Source organism: Centrocercus urophasianus, unplaced genomic scaffold (genome assembly GCF_019232065.1).
Source record: "Centrocercus urophasianus isolate 14NV4802_14NV808 unplaced genomic scaffold, USGS_Curo_1.0 seq_28, whole genome shotgun sequence".
Lineage (NCBI taxonomy): Eukaryota > Metazoa > Chordata > Aves > Galliformes > Phasianidae > Centrocercus > Centrocercus urophasianus.
This window is the reverse complement of record NW_024884844.1, coordinates 11,617,245-11,644,993: the sequence shown is the minus strand read 5'-3', so window position 1 is coordinate 11,644,993 and position 27,749 is coordinate 11,617,245. Positions and strand designations below refer to the sequence as shown.

At 40.6% G+C, this 27,749-nt stretch overlaps 3 long non-coding RNA genes across 3 annotated transcripts in view; 2 read left to right on the top strand and 1 right to left on the bottom strand.

The window, feature by feature from the left end:
- LOC122164890 overlaps positions 1-3,709 on the top strand; it is a 113,802-nt gene extending 110,093 nt beyond the window's left edge. The window contains exon 3 of the long non-coding RNA XR_006170336.1: positions 3,634-3,709. This is a non-coding gene — a long non-coding RNA (uncharacterized LOC122164890). The remainder of the gene's footprint in view (positions 1-3,633) is intronic.
- Positions 180-18,827, bottom strand: LOC122164891. The gene is made up of 5 exons (XR_006170337.1): positions 18,402-18,827; positions 17,613-17,775; positions 7,081-8,131; positions 2,129-2,331; positions 180-379 (listed from the first exon to the last, which is right to left on the bottom strand). It is a non-coding gene; the product is annotated as an uncharacterized LOC122164891 (long non-coding RNA).
- LOC122164892 lies at positions 18,207-24,213 on the top strand. Its single transcript, XR_006170338.1, has 2 exons — positions 18,207-18,828; positions 23,910-24,213. It is a non-coding gene; the product is annotated as an uncharacterized LOC122164892 (long non-coding RNA).
- Positions 24,214-27,749: the final 3,536 nt, after the last annotated feature.

The window sequence follows — 27,749 nt, the reverse complement described above, 5'->3', positions numbered from 1 at the left end:
CAAAATTGGAAATAAGTTGTTCTTGGTTTTTTGGGGGGAAAAAAAGGGGGAAAAAAAAGAAAGAAAAAAGACAGCTTTGGATGGGAAGGCTGTTTCCACAGCCAAGAGGAATTATTTAAGTTGGCTAATGTAACACGGCCAGTTGAGTGTTTGCCTTTCATATCCTTACTTGCCTGCCTCCCTTTCTCCTCGGGGCAGTCTGAAGGAAGGGAAGGAACAGACAGATGTTCCTGGCCTGTGCTTCTGGGATGTGAGAGCACATCCAAGAGATTTGTCACTCTCCAGAGGCACCCAGGTGGGAACTGGGACTCACTGCTGGGTTACGAGGGTCTCGTTGTCAAACTGGGAAGTTGTTGATGAAATCCCGGAACGTTTCCAACTGCAAAATAAATTGGAAAAATAAAACAAAAAAATGAATAAATAAAAAAACCAAAAAAAAACAGATTTATATGAAGGGAGGAAGGTATTCATCTTCTCTGCCACTTCTGTTGCTTTTTGTTGCCCTTAGAAAGGCAGGCTGGTCCAAACAAGAAGGAGGTGGCTTCTGGCCATTCCTCTTCTTCCCTTCTTAAGGTAAAAGAATTAAAAGCGAAAGGAGAATTTTTAGTCAGTGGTTTCCACAAAAGACTGGGATCCTGTTCTGCAAACCCCAAATGTGATGCCAGGCAGGTCCCTAAGGAATACCAGTGTTTCAGTGGCCCATGGTCATTGGAGGTTCGGGTTAAGGGAATGAATAGTAGGCAGCAAGTTGGCATCAGTTTGTGCTGGCCTGTTGGGTCTGTCTTCTGCCGCTCAAGAGTACTTATATCCACATAGTAATGATGTAGATTCATTTGTAGTAATGAAAACCTCATAAATTTTGGTGTGGCTTATTCACTCAGACCACACAGACCATGCAAGATAAAGTCAAATCATACAATCTAATGAAAAGTAGGTACTGGCATTATTCCATCTGGCATAGAACTGTCCTCAGACTGGAAAAAAAATGTCACAGCATTCTACTCCTCAAGAGTAAGCACCAGTACTTAAGGAAAAGGACATTGATTGTTTAGTTTTCGTGATACCAAACCTATAGGTCATTGACAAATAGACATCTTTCCAATTTGTAGGGGATAGTGCAAAGTTGAATGTGCTTGAGAACCATCAGTAAATATAACTAGCTACAAAACATGAACATGGTTGCCATTAATGGCTCAGGATAGAGCAGATTCTGATTTTTTTTTACTCCACCTTTCCTCTCTTCCTGTTGTCATGTGAAGCACACTCCCAGCCTGAACACATCACATAATTCCTCTTTGGTTGTCTCGTTGCAGCTCATATGTCCTTCATTCTCACACCATATTTAAAATCACAACATAATTCAATTCTTGTAGGAACACTTACTCCCCTGTATTCATCCCAGAGAAGGAGGAATTTTTTTGTGATTTTTTTCTCTTGCAATTCTCATTCTCATGCCCTCTTCCCTCTGCAGTGACAGTCAGTCTTCCTCTGATATACTCAAAAAAAGAATAGATGATAACATGTTGCTGTTGCTGCTGTATTTCCTCGTTATTGATACATCTCCTTTATAGAGGGGTTCTTCCTTTGGACCTCTTTTTCAAGCAGTGTGGCCTGCTACCAACAGGTTATATTCAAGAGCAAAAACAATAGTTAAGACATCAGACCTTAAAGTTACCAGTCCTTGATAGGATTGCAGAAAAGAAATTGTGTTTCATGATGTATGAGACTTAGGCCATTTAAAAACATGTGAAAAAGGTAAAAAAGGTCTTTTTGTACAATAATTCTGCGTGGGTCATACCCCATTATGTTCAAGAGCTTTTCTGTCTTAGCATTCCCAAATGAAGTTAATGTATTCACTTAAATCTCCATGCTTGCTGTCCCTTCTGTCCTTTCAGCAGAATCTCCTCCACTTTCCTATCACCAAATCTAATCTCAGTTATTTCTGCTTCACCTCCATCAAGCACACGAATGCAAAGCCCATCCACAACCTCAAGTCCCCAAAACCAATGAGAAGAACTTTCTTTGTTCTAAAGATAAGAGTATTTTAGCATTTACTTTTCAATCTATTTTTGTATGCTTGAAGTTTGGAGCTCTTGTTGGGATATCGCTCAGCTCTATAAATAATTACCTTGTTTACTTTATGCAGAAATTTTCTTTTATTGGATAGTAGTAGTCAGCAATTGGAAGTGAACTCGGAGATCTAACTCGGTGTCTTCTGGAAGTGATCTAACTGTTGGATCAGTGTGTCCCTGGCACATTTGTAGAACAAATTCATATGTCGGTTTCCACAAAGTACTGGTAGTGTCTCAGCTTGCCAGCTCTTCCGTTCTCCTGCAAATGAAACAAAATTCGAACTTTAAATCCAGCCTCTGCAGCCTGTTCCAAGATTGAAATTCAAATGCGCGGAGCAGAGGCCACCTCTTGAACATTACTTTTGGTTAATCAAGAGCTTAGATGGACGTGCTTTTTTAGATGTGAGTTGGTGTTGTGGGAACCTGACAAAATCGTATCAATTTGAAAACTTTCAGATGTGCCAGTAATGTTTTGAGAAGTACTGATCTCTTTTGGTTTCCATAATTTAAAACACCTTCTGGATCAGGTAAACTCAACAGACTGGCACACCCAGTTGAGCCAAGTTTTCATACTTTATATCTTATATACTGAATAAAGAGAAAAAAAAAAAAGAAAATGTTCAAAAACATTTGCTTAGCAAGCCCCACATTCATTGCTGTAGTACCTGCACAAACTTCACCAAAAACAGTGGGACAGCAGTTTTCTTTTAATCAAGCCCTTAATTTGCATCCTGTAAAGAGTTTCAGATTTTGGCTGATCTGAAAGCCCTGCCCCAACAGGGCTGATATATTTCACAGAGTACTATAAATAATATTTTAAAATTCAAATAAATGAGGTCTCCGAGCATTTTTTTTTCCTGAAAAATTTTACTATATTTATGAAAATTTAAATATGCCTCTTGAGAACCAAAACCATCACAGCAAAGAAAACAACAGGACCAGACACGAGAGCACTTGTATTCTGAGCACAAAGACATTTTAAAAGAAGACAAAGCCTGACATTTGCCCCATTTTTAGGTGAACAAAAATACATAAATAAATTACTAAATAGGCTTATTACAGAGTCATTCTGCTTTTTCATATACCTACAACGAAAATGAATCATATTTTAATGCAGGAGAACCAGGTGACAACATATTTGAATTCTGTATAAGATAATGAGCTGTATTTTCATTTGAGATGTGTCAAAATAAAATACCACTGGGAGAAAGTGTGTCTTACTGAATCCTTTATAATAGGCAACATAACCAGCAATGTGTGAAACCAGAGAAATTCAAAACCACATACTAAGAATCACCTTTAAAAGGTGGCAAGAAGCTTTTAATTCTTTCCAGCTCTTCTTTTTGGGATAGATCACAGAGAGGAGAACCCTCACAAATATTTTTTGGGGTGCACTATGGGAACAATTCTTCCATGGCAGATATTGATATTTTTGTTAATGAAATGGCCACCTGATGGTACAAAACCTGAGCTGAGCTGTCTGAGATTTGGACTGTGCGCAAACAGACAGACCTCGAAACTCGCTCCAATGAAACCAACAGTTTTCTTTTTTTCTTTTTAGGTATTTCAATCACTGCCGAGTCTGCGTGGCAAAAAAAAAAGAAAATTAAAAAAAAAAAAAAAAAAAAAAGAAAAAAGGTGGGTTTTTTTGTTTATGAACATATAAATGAATGAAACATGAACATGCCTCACTGTTCTTCCCAAGGTGGATAAATGACCATCGTATGTCACTCTGAAACGGAAAAATCCTAGGGACCTACAAAGTCATGGAATGGCTTGGGTTCAGAAAACCTTAAAGATCATTCAGTTTCAGCCTCTGCCTTGGAAGGGACACCTGCCACCAAACCAGATTGCTCAGGGCCCCATCCAACCTGGCCTTGAGCACCTCCTGATACAGGTCACCGAAAGCTTCTCTGGGCCACCTGTGCCAGGGCCTTGCTATCCTCTGAATATACAATTTCCTCCTTACATCTGTTCTAAAATCACCTTCTTTCAGTTTAAAACCATTAGTCCTTATAAAGTGTTTCCACAATTATTATAAGCCCCCTGTAAGTACTGAAAGTCTTCCTTGTCTTTTGACATGAGTCTGTTTAGAGCAAAAAACAAACAAAAAAATTGGGCAGGGTCTTGGACACAGACTGTGTTGCCTTGCAGCACTGCACTGCCCTCCGTCAGTGGCAACCTCATATCATGCTAGAGATGTTCCATCACCCTCCTGCACTGCTCACCTCTCTCCAAACTTAGATGGGTGACAGATGCTTTTTCCCCTCCACCCCATTTTTTTCAACAGGATAAAAATAAGTGATTTAAAGGAGTCTTTCTCTAGCACCCAAACAGCTAGCCCTGCCTAATATTTGCAGTCTAAATAATCGCCATATGTGGCAGTGGAATACAAGTTTGTGGGCTTTTTTTTGTTGTTGTTTTTTAATAGAAGTTAATCCAGCTTTGAGCTGGATTAATTCCCAATGAGGCTTGGGGACAGACAGCTGTTTCTCTTCTTTTGCATGGGAGCATTGCCCTCAAAAATCCACCTATACTGATCAGCTTCCCTGATGCGCACAAGTTGTGCCTATTTTTGAACTCTTGTTCACATTCAGGGACAGCATTGCAATAATCTCTGCTTCTCCAAAAAAATAAATAGTAGGAAAACATAAGAAGTTAGGACATTTGGAAATCTTTTGTTGACTATTTAGCCATGGAATAAGAAAGGCTGCAAAGCTCCCATCTCATCTGGAGAGTTGGGAAGGAGGAATATTTGCAAAGGAGACACTGGACAGGAAAATAGGTATTAGTCTGTAAGGGAACAGCAGAGCCAGATAAATCTTGTGCTGATTGTTAAGACTGAAATCGCAAAGAAACATTTTTAAGGAAACAAGCCTTAGAGTGCTTATTTACCCTGCAGCAAGCAACAAGCATTGGTGAAAATAACAACAGGAAAGAAGAGGGGCAAAAGACAAAACCAGATGCTATTCTGAACAATTAACTTGCATTTTCCAACTTGCTAGTAATAAAAATTGGGTGACTGCTCTGTATAACCAGAGTTATACACGCTTCCGTATTATTCCTTGGCCTGAGTACTCCCCAAACCGTATCTTCATCCAAACAAATTATATTTTGTCCAATAGACAAAAGTGTCTATTTGAGAGTGTATAATATCCTATCAGCTAAGTTTGGTCAGAGAATGTTATTTCCAAAGTAAGGCTAAAAATCATACCTGAGGCTTGAGGGTAGAAGCATTTGCTTGGCAAGATTTAAATATCTGTCTCTGCTGTTTTGTTTTTTCAAACAGATTATGTAAGCAAGTCAACTCATACCTAAAATGTGTCTCAGTTTGTGTTTGTTCTGCTTTTTTATTGCCACATTTGAAAATTAATAATTCAATGTTCTAATATTAGCTGTCATCTTAGCTGTGATAAAATTAATAATTCATCAAACCGGTATCAAACAAATGGCACCTTTTTATGCTGGATGAGAAATATACTTTGCTATATTGTGCAGAGCTAAATTTGGTGAGATTCTCCACTTTATTTCAAATGAAATCATATTTTACCAATTAGTATATCATTTTATCATCTCTATGCACTCTAAATTATCTACAAGAAGACTTGCAGCAGCATAGGGTGTTTGCTTTTTTTTTTTTTTTTTTGGCAACCTGTTTTTTTTTCCAGATGAGCTGCAAGACAAGAACAGTGTTTTCTGACCAAGCAATTCAATCATTTATATGCCCTTTCCTTCCAATAATGTGCTCCCAGGGAAAGTATCCACCATACCTGCAGTGCTCTGGCCAAATTCCAGTTCGGGTAATTACGTTCTGCCTGTCTAAACTCTGCCTGGAGTTTCATTTGGAGGAAGCATTGTTTGCTCCCTGCTCATTGTTGTGGGCACACGGATCAGGTGCTGGGCTCATCTCTGCAGGGGCTGGCTGGGCTCCAGACCTGGATGAAGCGAGATGCAAGAGCAGAGCAGCTTGTGCTACATTTGCAAAGCATCAGGAGATCTTTGGAGTGAGAGGTGCTGTGTAAATGGGAGTTCACTGATGCTATCTGGGGTGCAAATGCATCCCTGCTCAGAAGCTTTATGGGGAAAAAAACAAACAAAAACAAACAAAAAAAAACAGGAAAAGGTCTCTTGAAAATGTTTCATGTGTATCCTGACACGTTTGAAATTCATTTTGCTACAGCATGCATCTTCCCCAAAGGGTGGATTCATAGCTTAAAAGATGTTCAGGAAAATGTCCTCGAAAGAGGGACAGCATCAGAGGTTGGAGCATGGACAGGCTGCAGCTTGTCCAGGACAGGAGGTTGGGTACTGCAGAGCCTGCTCCTCTGACACACTGATCTGCCCTTGGGGTCCTGCAGCACAGGGTAGATGTGGGCTGCAGGTGTGGGGACAAGGAGGCAAACGGAAGACAAGTGCTCACCACCAGTAGCTCTCATCATGCAATGATGGATGTTCCCAGCTTCCCAGGCCTCCTGTGAACACCCCCTTGTGTGCCCTCACTTATGCTGCCATTACACATTCAAAACTGGCCTAATCCCTTGCATCTGAGCTGCAGCATCCCAAGAGTGCTAGGTGAAGCCCTCAGCAGAGGCCTGAGCCCATCCATAGTGCTACCAAACCCTGGAAGAGCAGCCAGCTCTTGGTGACTAAGCCATGGTGGAGGAAGTTTATAGACATAACGGGTGCCCATCAAAACAAGCAGTATGGTGACACATGAAAACACCAAACTAACTTCCAGCTACAAGAATGCCGATATTATATGCTGCCAGGATGTAAACCAACACCCAAAATAATCTTCCCCACTGCATCCCATTTGTTGCAATGCTAAAATTACTGACCCCTCTCTTTTTACTAGTTAGTACTCAATCTTCCCACGAGTTCACCTCCACATTCTTCCATCCTTTCTTCATGTTTGCATTGCAATATTGCATTACTTATATCGCGTTACACATCTGCTTTAGTCCCCATCCTGCTTCTTTTGGCACATCTGTGCACTGCCGTTACTCACCTGCCTCCTCCTAACGCCGTGATTGAGCTCCTGCGACCAACTTTTTCTCACTTCATCTTTCTTTCCTTTTCCTTTCACTGCTATTCAGCTATCATCTGGAAATCTGATTGGGTGATGGGGGCTCGTCATCAGTCACTTACGGAACCTTAAAGGGACAGAATTTCTAATGGAAATTGAATCCAAAAGGTTAGATTCCGTTGGGAAATTTCAAATTGACAAATTTTCTGAATGGATCTCTCCTAACCTTGCTGTATATAATATATGCATTTATTGAGCTTAATTTTTGGTTAGTATCAAAATGTATTGATCTGCAAGATAAATATTGACTTGACCTCGCTTTCTCTCAGTCTATATTTACTTCTTGAGTCAATAAGTCTAGAAACTGATCTGACAGGAGTCAATAATGGTTTAAAATTCTCAAAATAGCAGCTTTGCTCTAAGGTTGCAATTCCTTATTTTAAAGTTACTGCCTTAAATACATAACCACTCAGGAGAAGTTAACACTTTACTGCACAAAGCCACTGGGGAAACACTCAGATGCCAGGAGACCTTGAAGCGACTTCAGGCCAACTGTGCCATTTCAGCACTGGCCAAGCTGTATTTTTAATAGTGACCTACTGCAGTCCATCTTTTGCCCTGTGGAGCCTAAAAATGTGAGCTTATTTCTGGAGGTTACGCCTGCATATCACTGATTGGATTTGTCAGAGCTAAACTGTCTTCAGCCTTGGGAAAACGCAAAGCTTGCTAATGGGTAAAGGTTGTCATCACGAACATGCCCTCTCTGCCTTAATTTCTCTGCTTTGTGAGCTGGTAATTAGCCTAGAAAGATTTTTAGAGTCAAATGGGATTGTATTCTTTCAATTTCTTGTAGTGTGGTAGACATGTCTCCAGTTCATGTCTTCATCCAGATTTTTCTCATGCAGTAACAGTGCTCTTCGTGATTCTGAAGTTCAGCTTCCAGTTCCTGGGGCTCCTGTTTGAGTTCTTTAGCAGATAGTTTGATCACTCCTCTTAGTTTGAGTCCAGTGCTACTTTAATACCTGAGAAAATACTGTAAAGTGATGTAAGGAAAACTGTAAGCATCAGGTATTATCCCATTCAGTAGATGTTTTCCACTTCATTAAAGATAAGCCAAGGAATGAAAATGGAGAGAAATCCCTCCCTAAAAATGGAATTAAAGATCACCATAAAATACAAGGAAGCAACAGGGGTGGGTCATGTATACTTGTATACATGTATACAGATACTTGAAAAGTTGAAAGGGCTGGGAAGCAGAGGGTGGAGGGTGAAGTCAAAAAATTTGTCATAGGAAATTTTCTTTAAGACTTATTTTCCCCAGATCTTAATACAGGTAGTTTTTAGAGAAGACAGTGTGCTGAGCAATAGGTTCTAATTAAAGCAATCTTATCCTAATATTCACATATCGACTTATTTTACTAGTAGGTAAAGCAGGAAGAGAAGCATATGATATACATATAATATACATAGGTCTGATTGAATGGGAAAGAAAGCAGATACTTTTCATTCTCTCTGCTAATGTTACACAGAAAGGACTAACAATGGCAGGAAAACAGGTTTCCAAATTGAAGAGGAGAAAAGGAAGAGCAGCATTCCCACTTACACAGAGGCAAAACCCCTTGCTAAGAGGCCAAAATTCCTCACGGCAGAGAAAAACAGCCACACCAGAATATTAACAAGCCTGGAATCACTGCACAAACAGTATGAGATATTGTTTCCATTCCTGGTCAGAAGGAACAAGAGGAAGATTCAACCATCCAGCAGGCATTCTGTCCTGCCGTTACCTTTAGTGAAACACAGAGAGTCACAGCCATGGAGATTCCCCAGTCTTTAGACAAGACCTCCTGTCCTGGATTGTGCAAATAGTTAATGCACTCAAACTGGAGCAATGGAGCAATTACAGCTGGGAATACAGAGAGGGGTTGAAAGAGATGCCCTGGCTGCCACAGTTGGGCAGCCCCAATCTAAAAGGGGATGATGGTTCCTAGCTGGGATGAGAAGACCTTTCCTAGAACTGAAATCTCATTCCTGGTGGAAACGGAGGGATGGATTTCTATGAAAATAATGTTCTGATTTTGAGAATGTGTTCTCTGATGTGAAATCACTCTGCTGAAAATTTTTCAGCCAGCCTCAGTGATTTTAATTAAATAGCAATGGCCGTGTGTTGAAATTCACAGTCGCCATCCCTGTTTGCTTGTGGGTGTTGAAAAATAACCTTAAAAGAAAAAAAAAGTTTACTCTTTACTCAGCAACTTGAACAGATTTCAACTAATTTTGCAGTTGGGAGGAATGCGCTCAAAGACAGAAATTTTCTTGACTGAGATCATCAGAGCCCCGAGCCGAAGCAATTGTGCAACTGAGAAAAGTATTCAGGCTAATTTCACAAGAATTATTTACTCTTTATGCTATTAATTCACACCTACAAGGAAAAAAAAAAAAAAAAAAGCCACAAAAAACAAAAGGTTCAGAGAAACTCTCTGTCTCCCCTGATAACTTCAAGATGCTCATCTGAACTGGGGCCTGAATTTGTCCAGTGAGAAGTGGAGAGTGCTCATCCAAAACCATTTAACCCAGCAGTCCTCGATTTGTCCCTCTGCACCCGCGTGGAGAGATGCTCACGGAGGGGAGAAACTGATTTTCCTTTTCCGAATTCTTTCTAATAAACAAAAAGCAGCTTGCAGCCTTCCTCTTTTGTGTGAGTGAAAACAACCCCCTTTTTATTAGTGATATTTTTTTAAATATTAGAAAAAGGGACAATATGCTAAAAATATGCAGCGAACAAATATCATCTGTACAGACTGGAAGAGAACCTTCATAAATTAACCTTATTAGTGCATTACTGTAAGTGAATGCCAAAAAAGCTCCTAATTTGCATTAAGATAGATTTTTCAGGTTGGCTGCATGATTTAATTAAAGAAAAGATTAAGAATCATTAAACAAGCTGCTCTACCTTGCAATAACAGAATTCATATCTGATTCAGGTTAACGAAAACACAGATGGTGATTCAGTAACTGTTGAGTTGCTGTAACAGAATGAAAATGATCCCATTAGTTCTCTGGAAATGTGAGGGAATTTGAAAATTAGCATGCAGATACATTGTATGGTGCTAGACAGCTTGGTCTGCTTGGATCATCACTGATTACTCTTTGTTTGGGTTGGCAACACTGAACTTAATAAATGAAAAAATGTTCCAGTATACCACAGTTGGAAACTGTTCAAGGTTGAAATAGGTGTGCAGACTTTCAAGAAGAGAGAGTTAAGTAAACAAATGTCAATCAATTTGGGGCTGGCAAGGTTTTTTTCTTCCAGAATGTCTGTTCTTGAGAAGGAAGTGTCATCAAAATTGAAATCCTTTCCTTGATACATATGTTCGTGTGGTATTTATTATTACAAAGGTATTTTAAATGCATATCGTTCATTTACAAAGAAACATTTTGACACCAAAAGAGGAGAAGAGCTCAGAGAAGAATGGATCAGGTTATGTGTATTATTGACAAAGAAGTCAAACTGTTGCTGCAAAAAAAAAGGTTATAACAGAAGGAGATGTAAAATATAGGTAGAAACCCTTCTAAATATTTCAGCGAATTCAATAAGGCACATAAAATGATCATTGTCAGCCCATCTGGGGAAGCAGCGCCTGGGCAAGTGCAGGAGTCATTTCACTCAGCACATGAAATTTTCGATGCACTCTCACAGAGCTAACTGTATTATGTAGTTTGTAATACCTGAATCACAGCAACCTTAGGCCTCCAAGCATGAGATTTTGATGACGAATCTTGCTGAGAACAGTGCACATAGGAAGATCAGCTCTGCGTTTCCCAATGCATACAGCCACTCATTTTGCTGCATTATCTGCCCGACAGCAAAATAGGAATGTGTCTTGTCTTTCCCAGAGGTTTTTTTTTTTTTTCCCTTTTCTTTTTGACTTCTTAATTTTATTGCGAGTGACTTCGAGGCCAAAAGGTTGTGGGTAGGGTGTTACAACAGAAAAGGGGGTTGTAACACTCAGACTTTTAGGTTAAAATGTTCTCTGCTTATCACGTGTTAAGATCTTTCAGAAATGATGTAATGCACCAGGGACTGTGGTGCTACATTTGCAAACCACCTTTTTTTTAATCATTAATTGACATCATATAATAATGTCCAGTTCAGTACTCCCAAAGTGATGGTAATTAATCTTGTGGGGAAAAAAAAAAAAAAAAAAAAAAAAAATTTTTTTTTTTTTTATGGAAAGGTCATAAACAGGTTGTTTTAGGTTTGACTGGATTTTAACCATCTGATCAAACTTTTTTTTAGCTTTTTTTTTTTTTAACATTACCTTTTTGTTTTTTAACACATTTTTCATGATTGTATATAACAGAGATATCCTCAGCAACTTGGCAGTGTTTGAAAGCACGTGTTATTGCAAACATGCGTGTCTTAGTTACAGAGGAAACCTCTGTTCTTCCATGCCCAGCACTTTTTTTTGAATGGCTTTAGAAACTTTTTGCTACGTGATATACTGCAGAACATCTTTTTTTTTTTTTTTTTTTTTAAATTCTCTCATTTCAGAGTCATAGTATGGTCTCAAACAAGGTAAATCACAAGGAGAATTATCATTGAATATTTTCTCAGTACTCCACCTTGTCCTATAGCAGTTAAGTGTTCTGCTTCCGTACTGATTGTACTGTTTGGATTTTTCATCTGCTTGCAGCTCCAACTCCTTTCTTGGCTCTCTGAGCAAGAATGAGAAGGAGAAAGACTGAATTGTGCACAGTTTTCCCTGTGAAACTGTACGATAGAGGAAGATGTTAAGGGATAGTAATGCTGTGCACGCCAAGGCAGTGTTGGTCGAAAAGGATTGGATTACTGACTAAAGAGAATAGATCAGGATATTAACTGCCAGATATCAAATGATCTCAGGATATTTTGGTAGTTGCTGCTGCAAAACCAAGCAGACCTTTTAAATATTCTGTGTTATTTCCATGAAAACCAGACAGTGCAAAAGAGGATATTTGGTTTGGTATTTGATTTATGTTAGTGCATTTTTGTTTGGATGAGAACTGTGAGAAGCCGGTGGTTTTGGTTCATGGGAGATCTGGCGCATCATTTTTTTGGTTTTGATTCAAGCGGGTTCACATCCCCCGAGTTTCACTTTGACTTTTGAATTTGAACAAATCCAAAAATTTCAAAACAAAACCCTGATGGAACCGCTAGCTTTCACATGGTTTCCACCCAAAATTGTAAACTTTGCCCCCTCTGCAAATGGAAGAGCATATTCGAAGAAATACGCATTCCAAATTGCATTAACAGAAGTTATTTTTAAGTCAAGAGAGGAAGATGACCCAAATTCTTCAGATTTCTCCAGAACATGGGGCCCAAAAGTCCAAATGACCTTCTCAGAAATCCAAATTGCAATGAAGGTAATCACACACGTGAAGAATATCATCCCAAGGGTTTGAGTTTTCTTTCTCGAGAAAACACAAATACATCGCCCCTACCTCTACCATTATTTTGCATTGGGCATTTCAACTGCGGGTTAAACACAGTAGAATTTCTGGACAAAGCTCTGGCCAGAAGATGCCATTCCCCTAAAAGAAGGTTTTCTCACATTCTGTGGGGTCATCTAAAATGGAAGCTTCAGCAGAGACACTTGGATGCTTGACAGGACCTTCTTGTAAATGATGTGTCCTTGGCCAGTACGAGAAAACCTCCCAAGTGAATATATCACAGAAAATCAGGCATACAGTTCTGGCCCTTGTTAAGAAAAATAGATAATGAAAAGCAGAGAAACCTCTGAACATTCAGAAATAACTTTCATAAATATTCTCAAAGGAGATGATTATATATTCCAAATCAAATACCTCAGAGACATAGAGACATACGTATTCCAGTAGGCTCCCTTCTTAAAAGTATTATTCGACATTTTCAATTTATGCTTCCACTAAATCTTATTTATCATCATGCTTTTCTCAGCTGATTAAACCCAGATAACAGTAACTTTTTTTTTTTTTTTTTTTTTTTTTTCCCCAATACTGGGTTTACACACATCTTCAAAAATATTTAATACTTTTCTACTGAAAGTTTATTATGGACATCAATTAACTTACAGTTCTTTGGTGTAAAGTAATAGCATTGCATTTACTTTTCTCTCTCGCTCTGAGTCTCCCATTTGCTCTTTCTTTCCTGCTTTTGGAAGATTTGATTTGGTGTCTTTGGTTGTGGAGTCTCCTCCTCTGGAGATGTTCAAGACCTGCCTGGATGCCTACCTGTGCGACCTGCTGTAGGGAATCTGCTTTGGCAGGGGGGTTGGACACGATAATCTCTGGAGGTCCCTTCCAACCCCTACAATTCTGTGACTCTGTGATTCTTTACGGTGTTCGGTACTTCCAAGCAAGAAATTACAGAACCTAGCAGCTTTAACCAGGTTAATGCTGCGCATCTAGCTCTGGACACAGAGCTGACATTTCACAGGAGGCTGGAATGTTCTCCATTATCTCTGTAGAAGCACTTTGTAAGCTTGGATGGGATCCAGTTAAGGAGCCAAAAACAATACTGTGGAAATTACCTGTCCAGTCAAGTCTATAAAAAGTGAGTCACAGATAACATAAGCTAAAGCCAGTAATTCCTTCAAATAATCCATGAACGTACTGTAAGTTGAAAATGAAATAATTTAGAGTAATGAGGACGTATTAACCTTTCAACGTGAATAAATAACAAAAATCATAGCTATGTTTGTCTGAAAAATGATCAGCTTTTGATACTGGAGCCAGTCTGATTTGCCATGTGTCTGGGACCTTGCACATGGCAAACAGCATGCAACTTTACACCGCATCCTGAAACACCCTCAGGGGCAAATTATGGGACCCTGAGAAGCTCCCAGCAGCATCACGCAGCGCTACTGGATCAGACCTCGGTATGTGTTCCCATGACACTCAAAGAAGGCAAAAGAGGCCCATTTTCCCAAGTTTGTAAACAGAATGCAACTTACTTCAAGCAAAAACGGTGAGAAAATTTCAGAGAATTTTTTTTGAAGCATCACGCCTCGTCGCTCATGGGATCTGGGAAAGTAACTGTGTTGCAATAAAGCGGACCTTAGGCTCTTTATGAAACAGGATGGAATGTTTATATTTGACTATTATGGTGATGGCTGTTATTGAAAACAAAGAGTGAAAAAAAGCAAAGATAGATAAACATATTAATTATGTGTCAAACCACAGGATACCTCTTAGGACACTGTGATGGGAAGACTGAAATACTGCAGCTAACTTTGCTTATTTGAAGAGTATTTCATTTTGGGCTTTATATTAATCTTTAGGGAGAAATGAATTTCAGAATTAGTATTTGATGTGGTGACCTTCTGAATTTCCTCCTTACGTTTAAGTGAGGGTGATATCCATCCAGCAGAGAAGCGAGGTGGTGACAACACATGTGATCCTCACTTACATGAACCTCCATGCTTAGGTGAGCACTGGGAATGAGTGTCCCTATGTCTAACCTGCACTAGAAGTTACTGAGCTACTGAGGGACAAGTATTTCCCTGCCTTCATACCCTACTGAGAGAATTTTAAATTCACTCAGCTCATTCCCTGTAATTTCTCTCAGTGGCCCAATAAAAAGCATCATTTTCTGTTTTTCAAAATCAAAATTCAGAGGCAGAAATGCAGCCACATTAGAAGGACAGAAATACCTTTTAGAGTCCGTGTTCCAGCATATAGAAGAAGGCCTCCAATTAAAGCTACTCTCTGGTCAAGCTGGCGCTTCTGTTTTAATTGCACCCTCCTGTCACCTTGGGTATTATTTTTATTTTTTTCAGCACATGTGAATGTCTCACAGCTCCCCAAATGAAATTGGGGCTGTCAAGTGATGTGATGCTGTGTCACCATGTAGCTGATGGCCAAGAGCCAGCTCTGCCAGCACTCTGCTTTGTACTGTCCGGGGGAGAGAGCTGATTCTTCAGCAGCGTCTAATCAGTTTAAAACAAATCTGGAAGATGTTACTAGTAGACGAGATGAGATCCAGACCACAGCAGCCTCTGCATACAAAGAAGTGAAGGATTTCTTCTGAGAACAAAATTAAAGAGGTGGAAAGAACACTTGGCAGTTTCAACATAGTAATGACTGAGAATAAGAAGGAGTGTACTACTGGTTGAGGAAATGGGACTACTGGTACCTTGAGAAAGTGCACACAGATATCAAGATCTCAGATCTGGTCAGCACTGGAAAATTTCCCATAAATTCATCAGCTCCTGGTTAATTCTTGAAAAGAAACCAAGGCCAAAGAAGTTGGAAGGTAAAGATGACACATTTATCAAATAAATCACAGGAGGTATTAAAAAATGCATGGTTTGGATTTGCGTAACATCTTCCATCTGAGTTCCTCGAAAGACTTCAGAAGCTGTGTGCTTTCTGCCCCATCACAGATAACACAAAGGTCCCCATTCATCTTACCAGTGCCTCATCTAGAAACCTCACAGAAGGCCTGGATCACACAGACGTACTAACAAAAGAGAAACTCCAAAGATTTTCTTTGGGCTGTTTTTCTGGAAAAGTTCATTTCCTTTGGACACCTTGCAGTAAAGGTGTGACACACAGAATGATGGCAGAAAACCAAATATTTTCCTGCCTGCAGGCACCTGACCTGGCTCAGAGATCAGCATCCAACGTAACATGACCAAGACCCACTTTTTAGTTCTTGCAGGAATTGACTGAGAGAGCAAGTATGAAACATAAGTACCTAGAAGGGGAATGGAAATAGTTAGAAAAGTGGCAAAAGAGCTGCTGGCACCTCTCACTGCTATGTGAAGAGGTGAGAGAAGGAGGCATCTCTGGAGACACATTTCCCAAACATAAAGACTTAAAGCAGAAAACAGAAAGTAACTGCTAGCTTCCATTTGAAACAATCACAGTTCTATAGATCAGCTATTACCAGGAGGGAAAAAAAAGAGTTGTACATCTATAGGAAAAGCTTCCACCTTCAGCATGCTGTAATTATGAGACTGCATTTATTCTCTGCTTGTGACAGGGAGGAACAACAGCTCCGAGCAGAAAGGAAATGCTTTCCTTACTGAGGAGGCAGAGCACCAGGATGTATCCCTCCTCCTCATGAGAAAAAAAAAACCTCTTCAGACATTTTGCAGCATTTTGTCCCATCATTTGCTTTCTCTCGGAGATCTATTCCCTTATTTCCTTCACTTTATTGTTACCCACATTGCTGATCACATGGGCAATGGCTCAAGTGAGTGAAAGGGAGCAGAGTTTATCCCTCAGCCTGCAGGGCTGCATCTATTAAAGCTTGCCAACTTCAGTTGAGCAAAACGTGGTGAAACATTCTTTCACCTTACATGGGAATTAACCCAAGATCTGAGCCGAGAGAAATTCTCCCACTTCTCTGTAAAATTCTGTAATTCATCTCTTTCACTTTCCATGAGGATTTTTCTCACGGTCTGTGAAGCAGGTCAGATTACCTTAGATATTCTGTCAGTAGCTGAGCGGATCGGGTATTATAAGCTCTAATTTATGGTCTCCTGTAACATACTGTATTATAAAATACTGAAAGATTACAGATCCACTTCAGTTAAACCCCTAAATGTCTGCTTGCTTAGCCAAGCATGGCCATGGAGGCTTTTAGTCCTGCAGGAACCCTGGGCTGACATCTCCTGGGAAGTGCAGGGCACAGAGCTTAAGTTATCCCTGTCTACCCACTGAGGACCTGAGGCACACTGTGCTCTTTTGGACTCTTGGGTTTTTGACCCTCTCTTGTTCTACCCTACACTGCACACTCAAACCCACTCCACGAACCCTGATGGCCACAAGATCCAAAATTTGAAGGTTCTGTACCTGCAGTACTAAATATCAGTGTCCTAGCATCACCGTACAGTCTTTCTTTAGCTCAGGGCATTGCAGCGTGTGTTAAGAATTGCTTATTGCAGCGTGCTTTATGAATTTCTTTTGGCCTCTTGACTTCATCCATTCCTACTTTCACATTACTCATCTTTTTCTCCTCTCTTACTCTTTCCTCATTTTGTTGCCCCATCAAGGGCAATGGGCAGGACGTGGCTGTTGAGAAGATCTGAAAGTTTTTGTTCCCTTCCACCTTCCACGCTGCTGTCACCAAAATTTTAGGCTGTTCACCACAATACCTCGGCAGGGCTGGCAGCCTCTTCCACTTTGGTCCTTGCCTGTCCCAGGATGTGACCCCTCAGGTATAAAATACCCTCCAGCAGCTTTGTATCAAACACAGCATCAAATCAGCTGTGAGTCCAAGAAGCTGCTGCAGTGGCTGCAGTGAGAGGGGGGAAAGAGGACAAAGTGCCAGAGCTCCCCTGGGAAGTGCTCATGGAGAGCTCAGCTCTGTTCTCAGCAGAATCTTCCCATAATAGCATCTAACACCATCACTGACACTAATTACTGAGAAAGCAAGGGGGGAGCAGGCACATGCTGGGGCAGGAGAACCCTTGGCTGCTCTCTTCTTCTGTTCCCACCTCAAAACAGCCCTGGCTGAAGGCACGAGGCCACGCCAGCTGCAGGCTTACCTTGGGAAGCAGCAGAGAGGATGCTCCAAGCTTGGCTGCGTCTCTTCATTTGGATTAACACATCTTCCTCATCTCTGGGAGATGGTCTCAAAGAACAACTGAGTTTGTGATGAGGAGCGTGGGCTGATGGATTCTGCATACAGTTCCCTGTGAGACGACCGGCCTGCAAATAAAGACCTGAGTCTGCAGCATCTTGTACCAGCACAAAGCATACAACTGCACAGAAATCCTTTTCATAATCAGGAGGAAAAAGAGAGAGAGAGAAAAAAAAAAAAAGCAGCCCAAATTCTTAAACATATTCAGACTCAGCTGGAAATCGGACCAAGAGATGGACTAGCTCTTACTTATCCCTGAGGCACATTCACCCCTCCATATAATTAAGCTCTTGGGCTGTTTTGTTAGTGTTGAGAAGCAGGCTTTGCCAAAAGTCATCTGGCTTTCTCGCTTAAAACAGTGACAGGTTTTTCCCCCTCCTTGCTAAAGAAACCTTTCAATTTCATTGCTTGTGTGCCTTAGGTATAATTTTTTTTTTTTTTTTTTTTTTTTTTTTTTACCTTTCACAGTGTTTTTTTCCTGCCCATAGAATTACACAAAAATGGTCATCAGTGCTCCTGCTGAGAAGACCAGCCACTCTGCACATTGCAGAGAATAACTTTAATATTTAAAAAAAATAAAGACCATACTTCTTTTAAAGATCTTGCTCTAAACAAACTGAATTATTCATGCACAGAATTGTACAGCATTAGAACACCTGTTTTCAATCATGCATAATGTAAAATCACTCATTACCTCACAAGAGCCTCTACATCTCCAGCAATCAAATGGCATTGAAACAGCGGAACAGGTGCTTGGCAGGTGGATGCAAACAGATGTTTTGGGCTTGCTTGTCTTTTCTTGTACAGGTGTGGTGATCTTGTTTTTAGCGGCGTAATTGCTATTTAAATAGGTGATATTTAATTCTTACGTGATTCAATATTTATTTTTGCTTCTTCAGTTCCTTTTTCCACTCTGCGAACTGTGTAGGCTCCAGGCAGCCCATGAGATGTGCAAAGGCTCTGAGCTGTGAGGTGGGGTGATGGCATTGCATTACAGTTACTCTGACTTTCAGTCCACAGGTCCTTGCCCACGACGCTTTCTCCCTTCTCTGCAAAATCTGTGCTTAATCACTGCGAAGACCACCTCACTCCCAACTATCTGACAGTGGACAGGGGCCAGGGTATGTTTCCTGAAGGAGATCTGAACAGTGGGTATAGGAGACAGAATAAATAAAAAGATTTGTTTTCAGGCAGTGAACCAGTAGTTGTCCAAAAGTACTTTGGTTCAATGTCTTTCAAGCAGTCATTACTAGTTGGCCAAAACAGACACATTCCGAGTCTTACTTTGGATTTCAACAGGGGCAAATCATTACAAACATCTTTAAACTTGACATTCAGTGATGGATAAAACATGGGGAGAGTTTTTCACACTACCAAGTCACCTGTACCTGTTCCTGCTTTTTGTGGTCCGGCATCTTAGGGAAGTAAAGATAAATATCAGATGCAGTGAGCTGCATCAGTGCTTCATTCAGATGGGTTAAGAGCAGAACAGGTTTTCATGGTTAGCATACAGTGCTAATCCATATGTAGGGTGTAAACAACTGACAAATGGTGTAGCATGGACCTGAGCAGTAAAATTTTTGGACTAAAACATGCCACCATAACATTAGCCCTGATAACACCTACAGAGCATGACTACAAAGGAGTTGTTTCTTTCTTCTGCTAATTTGAATTCCTAAATAGAGAGGAAAAAAAATGTTAGTCAGAGCTTCTGTAGTTCTTTCCTCTTCTCCTTATGATCTAGCTGACTGTGGAGAGAGCAGTAAGCAATCTGATACTGCGACTGGAAATGCTCTCTCTTAGACAGTCTGATATGTTGGAAGCACAAACACGTGTAAAGCAGTTATGTATGCACACGTTTAAGATACTAAATATGATAATAACTGTGTTTACAGAATTTGGCCAGCATCAGTTCTTATGCCAGCACAAAGAACACAATCTACACAGACAAACAAATCCAATAATTTCACCTCGGTATACCTAAATAATTAACTTGATTGTATTTTTCAGCATCAGATACATCATTTTTGTTCTTTGAATATAAGCATCTCATTATTTCCAAGCAAAAACAGCAAAAGAACCTGGGAAATTAGGGGATTTATTCTGATTTTACCTCTAAGAAACAGGTGCTTGGATGCTGGAGTAATAAATAGGAGCAGTTAATGAATCTGTCTTGAAGCAAGTATGACAGAATTTAAATGACACAATTACCTTAACAAGTAGGATAACCAAGGCTGATAACTATGCCCATATTTGTATGTGTATCTGTATACATACAGCTCACACTTGCATGGATAAGAAGTACATCTAGCATTAATTTATGTGTTTATTCATGTGTAGCTTTTCAAATATGTATAAACCAGAGGGAAAAATATCTACTAGTACAAGATAGCTTTACCTATTCATCCTGAGCACATGCATTGCCACAGGACCTCCTCCAGAAGCAGCAGATGCTTGCAGTGAGCCTTCACACCAACATCTCCTGGGCTTCTCTGGTTTAGGCTCCAGAAATCCTCCCTCCAGCACGTGTCCTGGGAGGCTGTGAAATTCCTCTCTTTCTGGGTCAGAAACGTGTGATTTCTAATGTAACAGAGGTTACTTTAAGTGAAAGAATGGCACAGAGAAAACAAGGGTTGAATCGGTGGACACAGGATGAAATTGAAGCTCAACAAATGCTTCCCAGATTCCATTTGGGAATCATTTCTGACCATTTCTTTGGTAGGAAATGTAAACACATTTCACAGAACAGGTCCACCAGCACTCTTTCTTTGACCTCCCACCCAGCCCCAGGTGCTGGAGCTCATCTTCATCCCAGTATGAGTGCGTTTTCAACCTTTCCACAAAGGGCTGTTTGATGTGGAATGCTGCCTTCAGGAAACGGAGCCGCCCTCATCTTCACTGTAAGAACTTTTGACCACTTTTCGCTGCAGGACCATTTCCCACAACCTTGTCTCCATGACTGGGCTTCAAAGGATGCTGTGCTGCTCATCCCTTTAACATCCTCACCAGCCATGCTGCTTGGATTGGGAGGGGGAGCACTTTTTTTGTGCATTATCTTTCAGTTCATGCCTCGTGTTTTGTTTCTGTCTCAGCTGATGGCAGAGGCAGCATGGATTGGTCTCTCCAGGATGCTCCTGATCAATTTTCTTTTCTCGTGAAGTATAAATTATTAACAGCTGCCAGGCACACGGAAGCAATTCACTCTCCAAAAGCTTTCCCACCAAATTTTCTTCACGTTTCGCAAAAAATTCTAGGCAAATTAACAAATACCTTCAAGCTTTTCCCCCCAAAAAGATTGATAGAGATATAAAATCAAGGTAGGATCAGATTGGGTAGGCATAGAAGTCTTAAGCCACTGTCAGAAAATACTCTAGCTGAGGTTACACAGGATTTTTTTCTCTGTAATTTTAGATAGTGGATGTTGTGGGGAGCTTAGGCAGCATCTGGGAGAGGTGTAACCTGTGCATGCACTGGACCCCATGCACTCAAATTTCCATTGCTTGAAGGAGTGACGCGATTGCAAACCTCAGTGATCTCCTGCCCTGTGCTCCCAATTCCATGCACAATATATCAGCTTTGCAGTGGGATGGATCAAGCCCTGTGGATTTCCCACACTGCAGCACTATCACTCCCTTACAACATGTGGGGAAAAGAAATTCTGTGATCTGTGTAACCACTTAGATATGGCCTGTATTTCTGAAACATGGTTTCCTGTTCCCGGAGAGCCAAGCTGCACAGAAGATAAAGCACTGCAAAATTTGGGCAACATCCCCTTTCACATAGCTTCTGCACCTCTCTGAATATGGGTTCCCTGCAGGAACCAAACCTGGCATTGCAAACAGGTATCCCAGTTACCAGGTGTGCATATTTATGTTTGCATGTGCACACATATGCAGTTAAAATACATGTACCTAAAATGGAAGGAGGCACTGAACACCGTGCCCAGCACAAGCCCTGCAGCCCGAGCTCAGTGGGTTTTCACCCAGCAGCTCCGCTTTCAGCTGACAGCTGCAGATCCCAGGTGGTCTGACATTTGAGATAGGGCTGCAGGGAGAGTGGAAGGTGTTTGAGAGAGAAGGGGGCTGTGAACAGCACCGAGCCCTCATCCAGATGGAACCGTTCACCAGATAACCTGAGATACTCTATTACCGTCCATATGTCTCCCAGGTCTCCAAAGGCCATACTCCATTGATTTATTAGAAATCTGCTTTTTTCGGCATGGGTTCTTTCCAAAACAGAGTATAATGTGGGATTTTAGTATCATCTGAAATGCTCTTTCTTAAAAATTAGTTCTTCACTTTGGAAACGCTTCACCAGACTAGAAAGCAAATATTTTGGGATGGGTGCCCTCTCCTCATGTACCCTTTTAACAAGTTTCTTCCTGCCACAGCAAAGAATAAAACATTTTCTAGGGCATTTCTGTGATAAATAAATGACTGAAGGCACAGTACCAATGGAGCAAAAGCCACCATATGGATATAACTATGCTCACAGTCTGCCTTGTGCCTATTTCTTCCTTAGCATATAAGCCTGGCAGAATTATTTTATTGTTTTAGCACTGCAAACAGTTGTTATTAGTGTATCTTATTTATAGTCGGTTCTTTGCAGCACTGTAGTAATATAGAAAAATATCAGTTATTTCATCACACTGGTGAATTTAATGAACCTGAAGGTGTGTGTTATTTTAGCACTTGCTGCAGCTCCTGTGAAAACCCAATGGTGCTAAAATCTGTAAACCTGTCACTGCTTAAGTAATAACCTTGTTAAAAGCATCTTCATTTAACTTATTTCAGCTTTTGCAGAATGCAGGTTTTATTTTATCAGTGCAGGGAATAGGTGTTTCCAACCAAACCACTTATTGTAAATATATTTAATTGTAGTTCATTAATTTATTCACAGTGTTATTGCTTTTATTTTAACACTTAGTTTAAATTAAGCGTTGTCTGGAATTGAGTTCCCATTTTCGATTTTTTTTAAACAAACTCTTAATTTATATGAAATATCTTAGGTTAGAACAGTAAATTTTATTCTGCAATATGGAGAATGCTCCTTGCATTCATTAATATCCCTTTATGCTGCAAGAAATGAACTTCCTTTCTTAACACTACAGACAGGAAAACAAAATGAGATTTTTTTTTTTAATCTTGCCACTGTGAAATTGGACTTTTTTTTTTTTTTCATTTAAAAATATAGAGAAAATGAAGCATTGACAGCATACGTTCCAAATTATCAGTTGATCCTCACAAATACACACTGACAATTACTGAAATTTTGGCAATTAAAAAAAAAAACAAATGGGAACTCCCTGCTACTTAACATCGTTCCTCCAAAGTGAAGTGTAATTTGCACCATCACTTCTTTATAGTACCAATGATACTTCCTTCATTATTACACCGTGGCATTGTTTGTGACAAATGATAAAAGCATCAGGTTCCCAGTAAATTTTTACAAGGTGGGCAATTATCCATCCATTAATACTCTTTCTTTTAGACCTGCAATGCTACCGTATGCTGCTTGGCACACCATGCATCCCAGGGAACAAATCCTCAGAACCTCATATGGCCACCCTGAAGGGCAAAGGATTGCAGTAGAGACTCCACTTTGTTGGTTACTTTGAAATAATTATTGGAGTTACTTATCCAGAATGCTTCCTTTCAATTGCCATTTTTGGGAGGGCTGTGTTATTCTTTTTTGTTCTATACTTTTGTTCTCTTACTCAGTGTGGTTCTGTTTCAGTGTTTATTGATTTGTACTTTGGTGTAGGGCTGTGACTACTATAAATCAGAGCACCAGCATCCAAGAGCATGCAACGCCCCTTGTTCACACTGCACATGAAGATGACCTGGCCATTTAAGTGCTTCTGGCAGTAGAAGTTTCTGGCCTAAAATCAACCTTGATTTTAGCTTGCAAACAAGTCAAAAGTGTTGTTTAATGTCATTCTTTCTCCTAATTTTGGTGTTGAAACCCCTATGAGGGATGGCAGTGCATAGTGCTAGTAACTCTGGCTGTGCTACATACACAGCAAGAGCGATGCAATAGGAGGCATTTACTCCTGATTTGGAAATTAGGGAGCAAGGATGGATGAGAAAGTCACCCCTTGAGGTGGGATTAAAGAATAAAAGTGGGATTGCAGCGGTATCCCAGAGAAAAGGCACACTGTGCATGCTGTGGGGTCACCACTAAATCGTTGTTCTGGTTGCAGACCCAAAGAGTGCAAACGTGCCCCAAGAAGAGAGAACGGAATGAGAAGATAAGCCAAGCTGCCAGCCCTGTGTCTGACTGTTGGATTGGGATTCAGGGCAGGAGTTAAGATGCTTCACATCCCAACAGCTGCACTATGTCTTCAGGATCTGAGAAACTGGACAAGACAACTGAAAAGGAATCCAGTTGTTTAAGCTTCGGCTGGGATTGTGTTTATATTTGTTTTGCTTGTAGCCTTTCGTTTCCAGCCTTGCAACTAAAAGCCTGACCTTGTCTTGCTTAATAAACCTCATGCAGAAGCTTTATTTTGTCATATACCGTGTTCCATGCCAAGGGGAAGATTGATGGGTGGGATCAGTGGGGCTGCAGAGCAGTAACACGTCCCATGGGTATTCATCCTGCCCTGTGCTGTAGCCCGAACATTGAATGGAGCTAGAGCTATGGCGTCTCCTGGCCAACACATCCTCTGCTCATGGGTATGCTTAAGTCTGGGGCTGTGCTTAAGTCTGAAGCTCCAGGGGCTTCACCACCATGAGTGTGGTTTGGGGGCTCACAGCTGGCCACCATGCTTAGCTCTACTAAGTTCCTCTCCAGCCACACATGCGAGGTTGGGTTATGAGATCCTACCTGCCCTGACTTTAGCTGGGTGTGCTGCTAAAGAAACCTTGAAGAAGGCCTGCCAGTGCCAAGCATCCCCTTACAGATCTTCTGTTGACATTGGAAGCTATTGCAATTCAAATTGGAAAAAAAGAAAAGACAAATCCAACTTACACACAGCATTGATGAGCCAGCACTGACTACAGCCACAGATGGGAGAGAGGACGGGGAATGGCAATACTGGTACTACATGTCTGAACCCTGTGCACTAGGGCAATCCAGCTGCCAAACTGGAAGGGGAACTTCCCTTTCTACAGCATAGAATGGCCTAGCAATGGGTTTAATTCACATCTACATTGTATTGACCTGAGCTACTTCATAGCTAAAGCTCCAACTATTTATCTCGAGACAAGATAATTCCAGGTAAGGTTTCATGTTAATGACCTTGTCTTCACATAATACAAAACCATCTCAGTGTAGTTCTGTACACACTGCTAGTACCAAACCAGAGCTAAGTCAACATAATATTTATGACCATAATGCTAAAAATGTGAGATTCAATTTAAAATTACTGAGCAGAAATCAGAATTTAGTAAGATTTCTTGTTAAGCCAGAATCCCACAACAGTAATAGCAATTTGACCCACATAACTTTTTTTGTTTCTTAAGTTCTACTATTACAGACCAATTATACATTCTTGAAAGAAATGTTATTAATTATTGAAATATTAAAAGCTGGAGTCATTGTTTTTCTCCACTTAGCATGCCTTTTAAGAGAGATTATAGAGAGAGAATCTTTTGATAGTCTTAAAATATTCACCAGTGCTAGAACAATTTAATGAAATTCACATTTATTTCAAGGATTTTTTTAATTAAATCTATTGGTTGTTGGTATCCGTAAACCCTTAAGAATAAACACCTGCAGTGTTTTATTATGTAAAAAGGTAGTTTAATTGCATCATATTTATCACAGACAAATCAAGCCCTATTCAGAAGATAATAATGACACAGTAATTGGACCAGTAATTGGTTCAGGATGATTCAATATTGTACTAATAATCATAAATACTACTGTCTCCTGCTTTGGTACAAGGCTGACACTATATTATAGATTGGATTTGGTGCAATAAATATTCGTGAACTGGGTCCAGCAGTGCCTAGGTCTTTAGTTCCACTGTGTTAGTAAATAACAGGTATCAAATAATAGTACATCCTACACGAGCAGTGATTCCTCACACATGGCACAGAGTATGCTGTGCTCTTTTCTGCCTCCAAAAATGGCCGGAATAAGCATCTGTACAGTAAAGAATCTCCTTGCATTAAGCATCAACATTTGCCTTGAGATGTTTCCACTCCAGGCAAACCTGGTCACACTCAGAGCCAGTTGTAAAGTAGACTCATTTGGTTTAAATCTTGTTTTCTTTGGCTTTTTGCCTGTTTGTTCCTATTTATTCTTATTAATAACAATGGGATAAAGGGACTGAACTGCAAAACGAATGCTGAACATTTAGCATCAAAGAAGACATAGGAGAACAGATAAAGTAACCCAAAACTGATCACTCCTAAGCTCCACAGTTGGTCAGGGAATAGAAACCAGTACCACCAGTGCTTTCTTAGAGATTGTCTCCCTTTCATGCATTTGCAGTATTGCCTTTGTTTGGCTGCTCTGGAATACAACTACCCCATGAGAGGCATTGCACTTATCCCTGCTGCTGCAGCCTCTCAGGACTCCATGTTTCCAGTATGAATGGTTTGTTTTTGGGAAACGGGATTATTTTGTGCATGGAAATACCACCTGAAAGTAACCACACCATCACAATGCTAATTGGTTGCTCCTTATTACTGTCTGTCACGTCAGCTATAAGGCCTGAGCTTCTCAAACACAGGTAGCCCTGAATGAAAGGACTCAGATTCATGCTTAGGCAGACAAAGATGAAAGAGATGGCAAATTTTCAATATGCTTCTTCCCTGGCTTTCACCTGAAGCTTCAGCCAGAGTTTTCCAGACTGCCCTGATGTGATCCTGCTTAGTATTGTGCCACTTCAAGTTCCCTATCACGTCAGTAAAAGCACTATTCATCCCAATTGTGCAATATAAATTGTCCCACTGGTACCCAACTGTAATCTACTTTTTTTTTTTTTCCTCTGTTTTTATTTGTATGGATAAAGTTATTATGCCAGTTTTATTATTTTCTTTCTTGCCTTGACTTGTGGAGAGGGGGAAGAAATCTAATCAATCAAACACAATACCATTATGGCAAAGGGCGGATGGTAGGAGGTGACATTCCCGTACCAATTGCTTGTTTATGGTGCCTTGATACAGTATAACGTGGCACACAAAGCCACTCACATGCCACTTAATGATAACTCTGAAAATCACGCCTGTCACCGCCGCATTCAGGGGAGGCTTGGCGGACCCTCAGCACTGCTCCTTCGCCAGGGCTGCGAGCTTTCAGAGGGAGCCAAAAGGGAGTGGAGCCTCATTATCCCCGAAACAATGATCCTTATTCACTACACAGAGAAACTTGCTTTTCATTGACGTATTATATAGCTCGGAGCTGGAATAGAGATAACGTATCCCCTTTATCACTGGAACAAAAGATTGGGGGTCTTTGCTCCTTTGCTTGGAATAATGCCCTCAGCAGCCCAAACTAGAGTGTTGTTGGGTTGTTTTTTTTTTTAAGTATTTACCTCTTTTCCTTGAATTGCTTTGCATTCAAGGAATGGTGCAGCAAGGCCCAGGTACAGGCAGCAGCCAGGCTGAGTACAGGGTTGAGATTTCATCTCTCTGTCCGTCATCTCGCACGCTGACACTGGCCCTCCCAACCAGAATACCTGAAGGATGGAGGAAGGGAGGGAGATGAGGAGTGCAGACAACCAAAGAGACATCTCATATTGCAAAGGGTACTTAGGGAAGCCTCTTAAGACTATATAGTGAAGGAGACATAGCATATGCACTAAGGCTGAAAGCAATCTGTACAAATGAAATGCCATGGCTGAATGGCATCAGGGGACCGGTTCACTCATAATGGAGTGAAAGTAATGGGGCCCAAACACACCCCAAGATAGTGGCAACTCTGGGAATGCATGCAACACCCTGTCATACCTTCCCGTTTCTTTTTTTCTTCCTCAAAGCTCCATCACAAAGTCAGTTTTTCACTTTGCCCAACTCTCTCTTACCTTTGCCTGGTGCGGGGAGGAGGAAAGGTGAGAAGACAGGAGAGCTATCACTGTGCACAGCCAGGC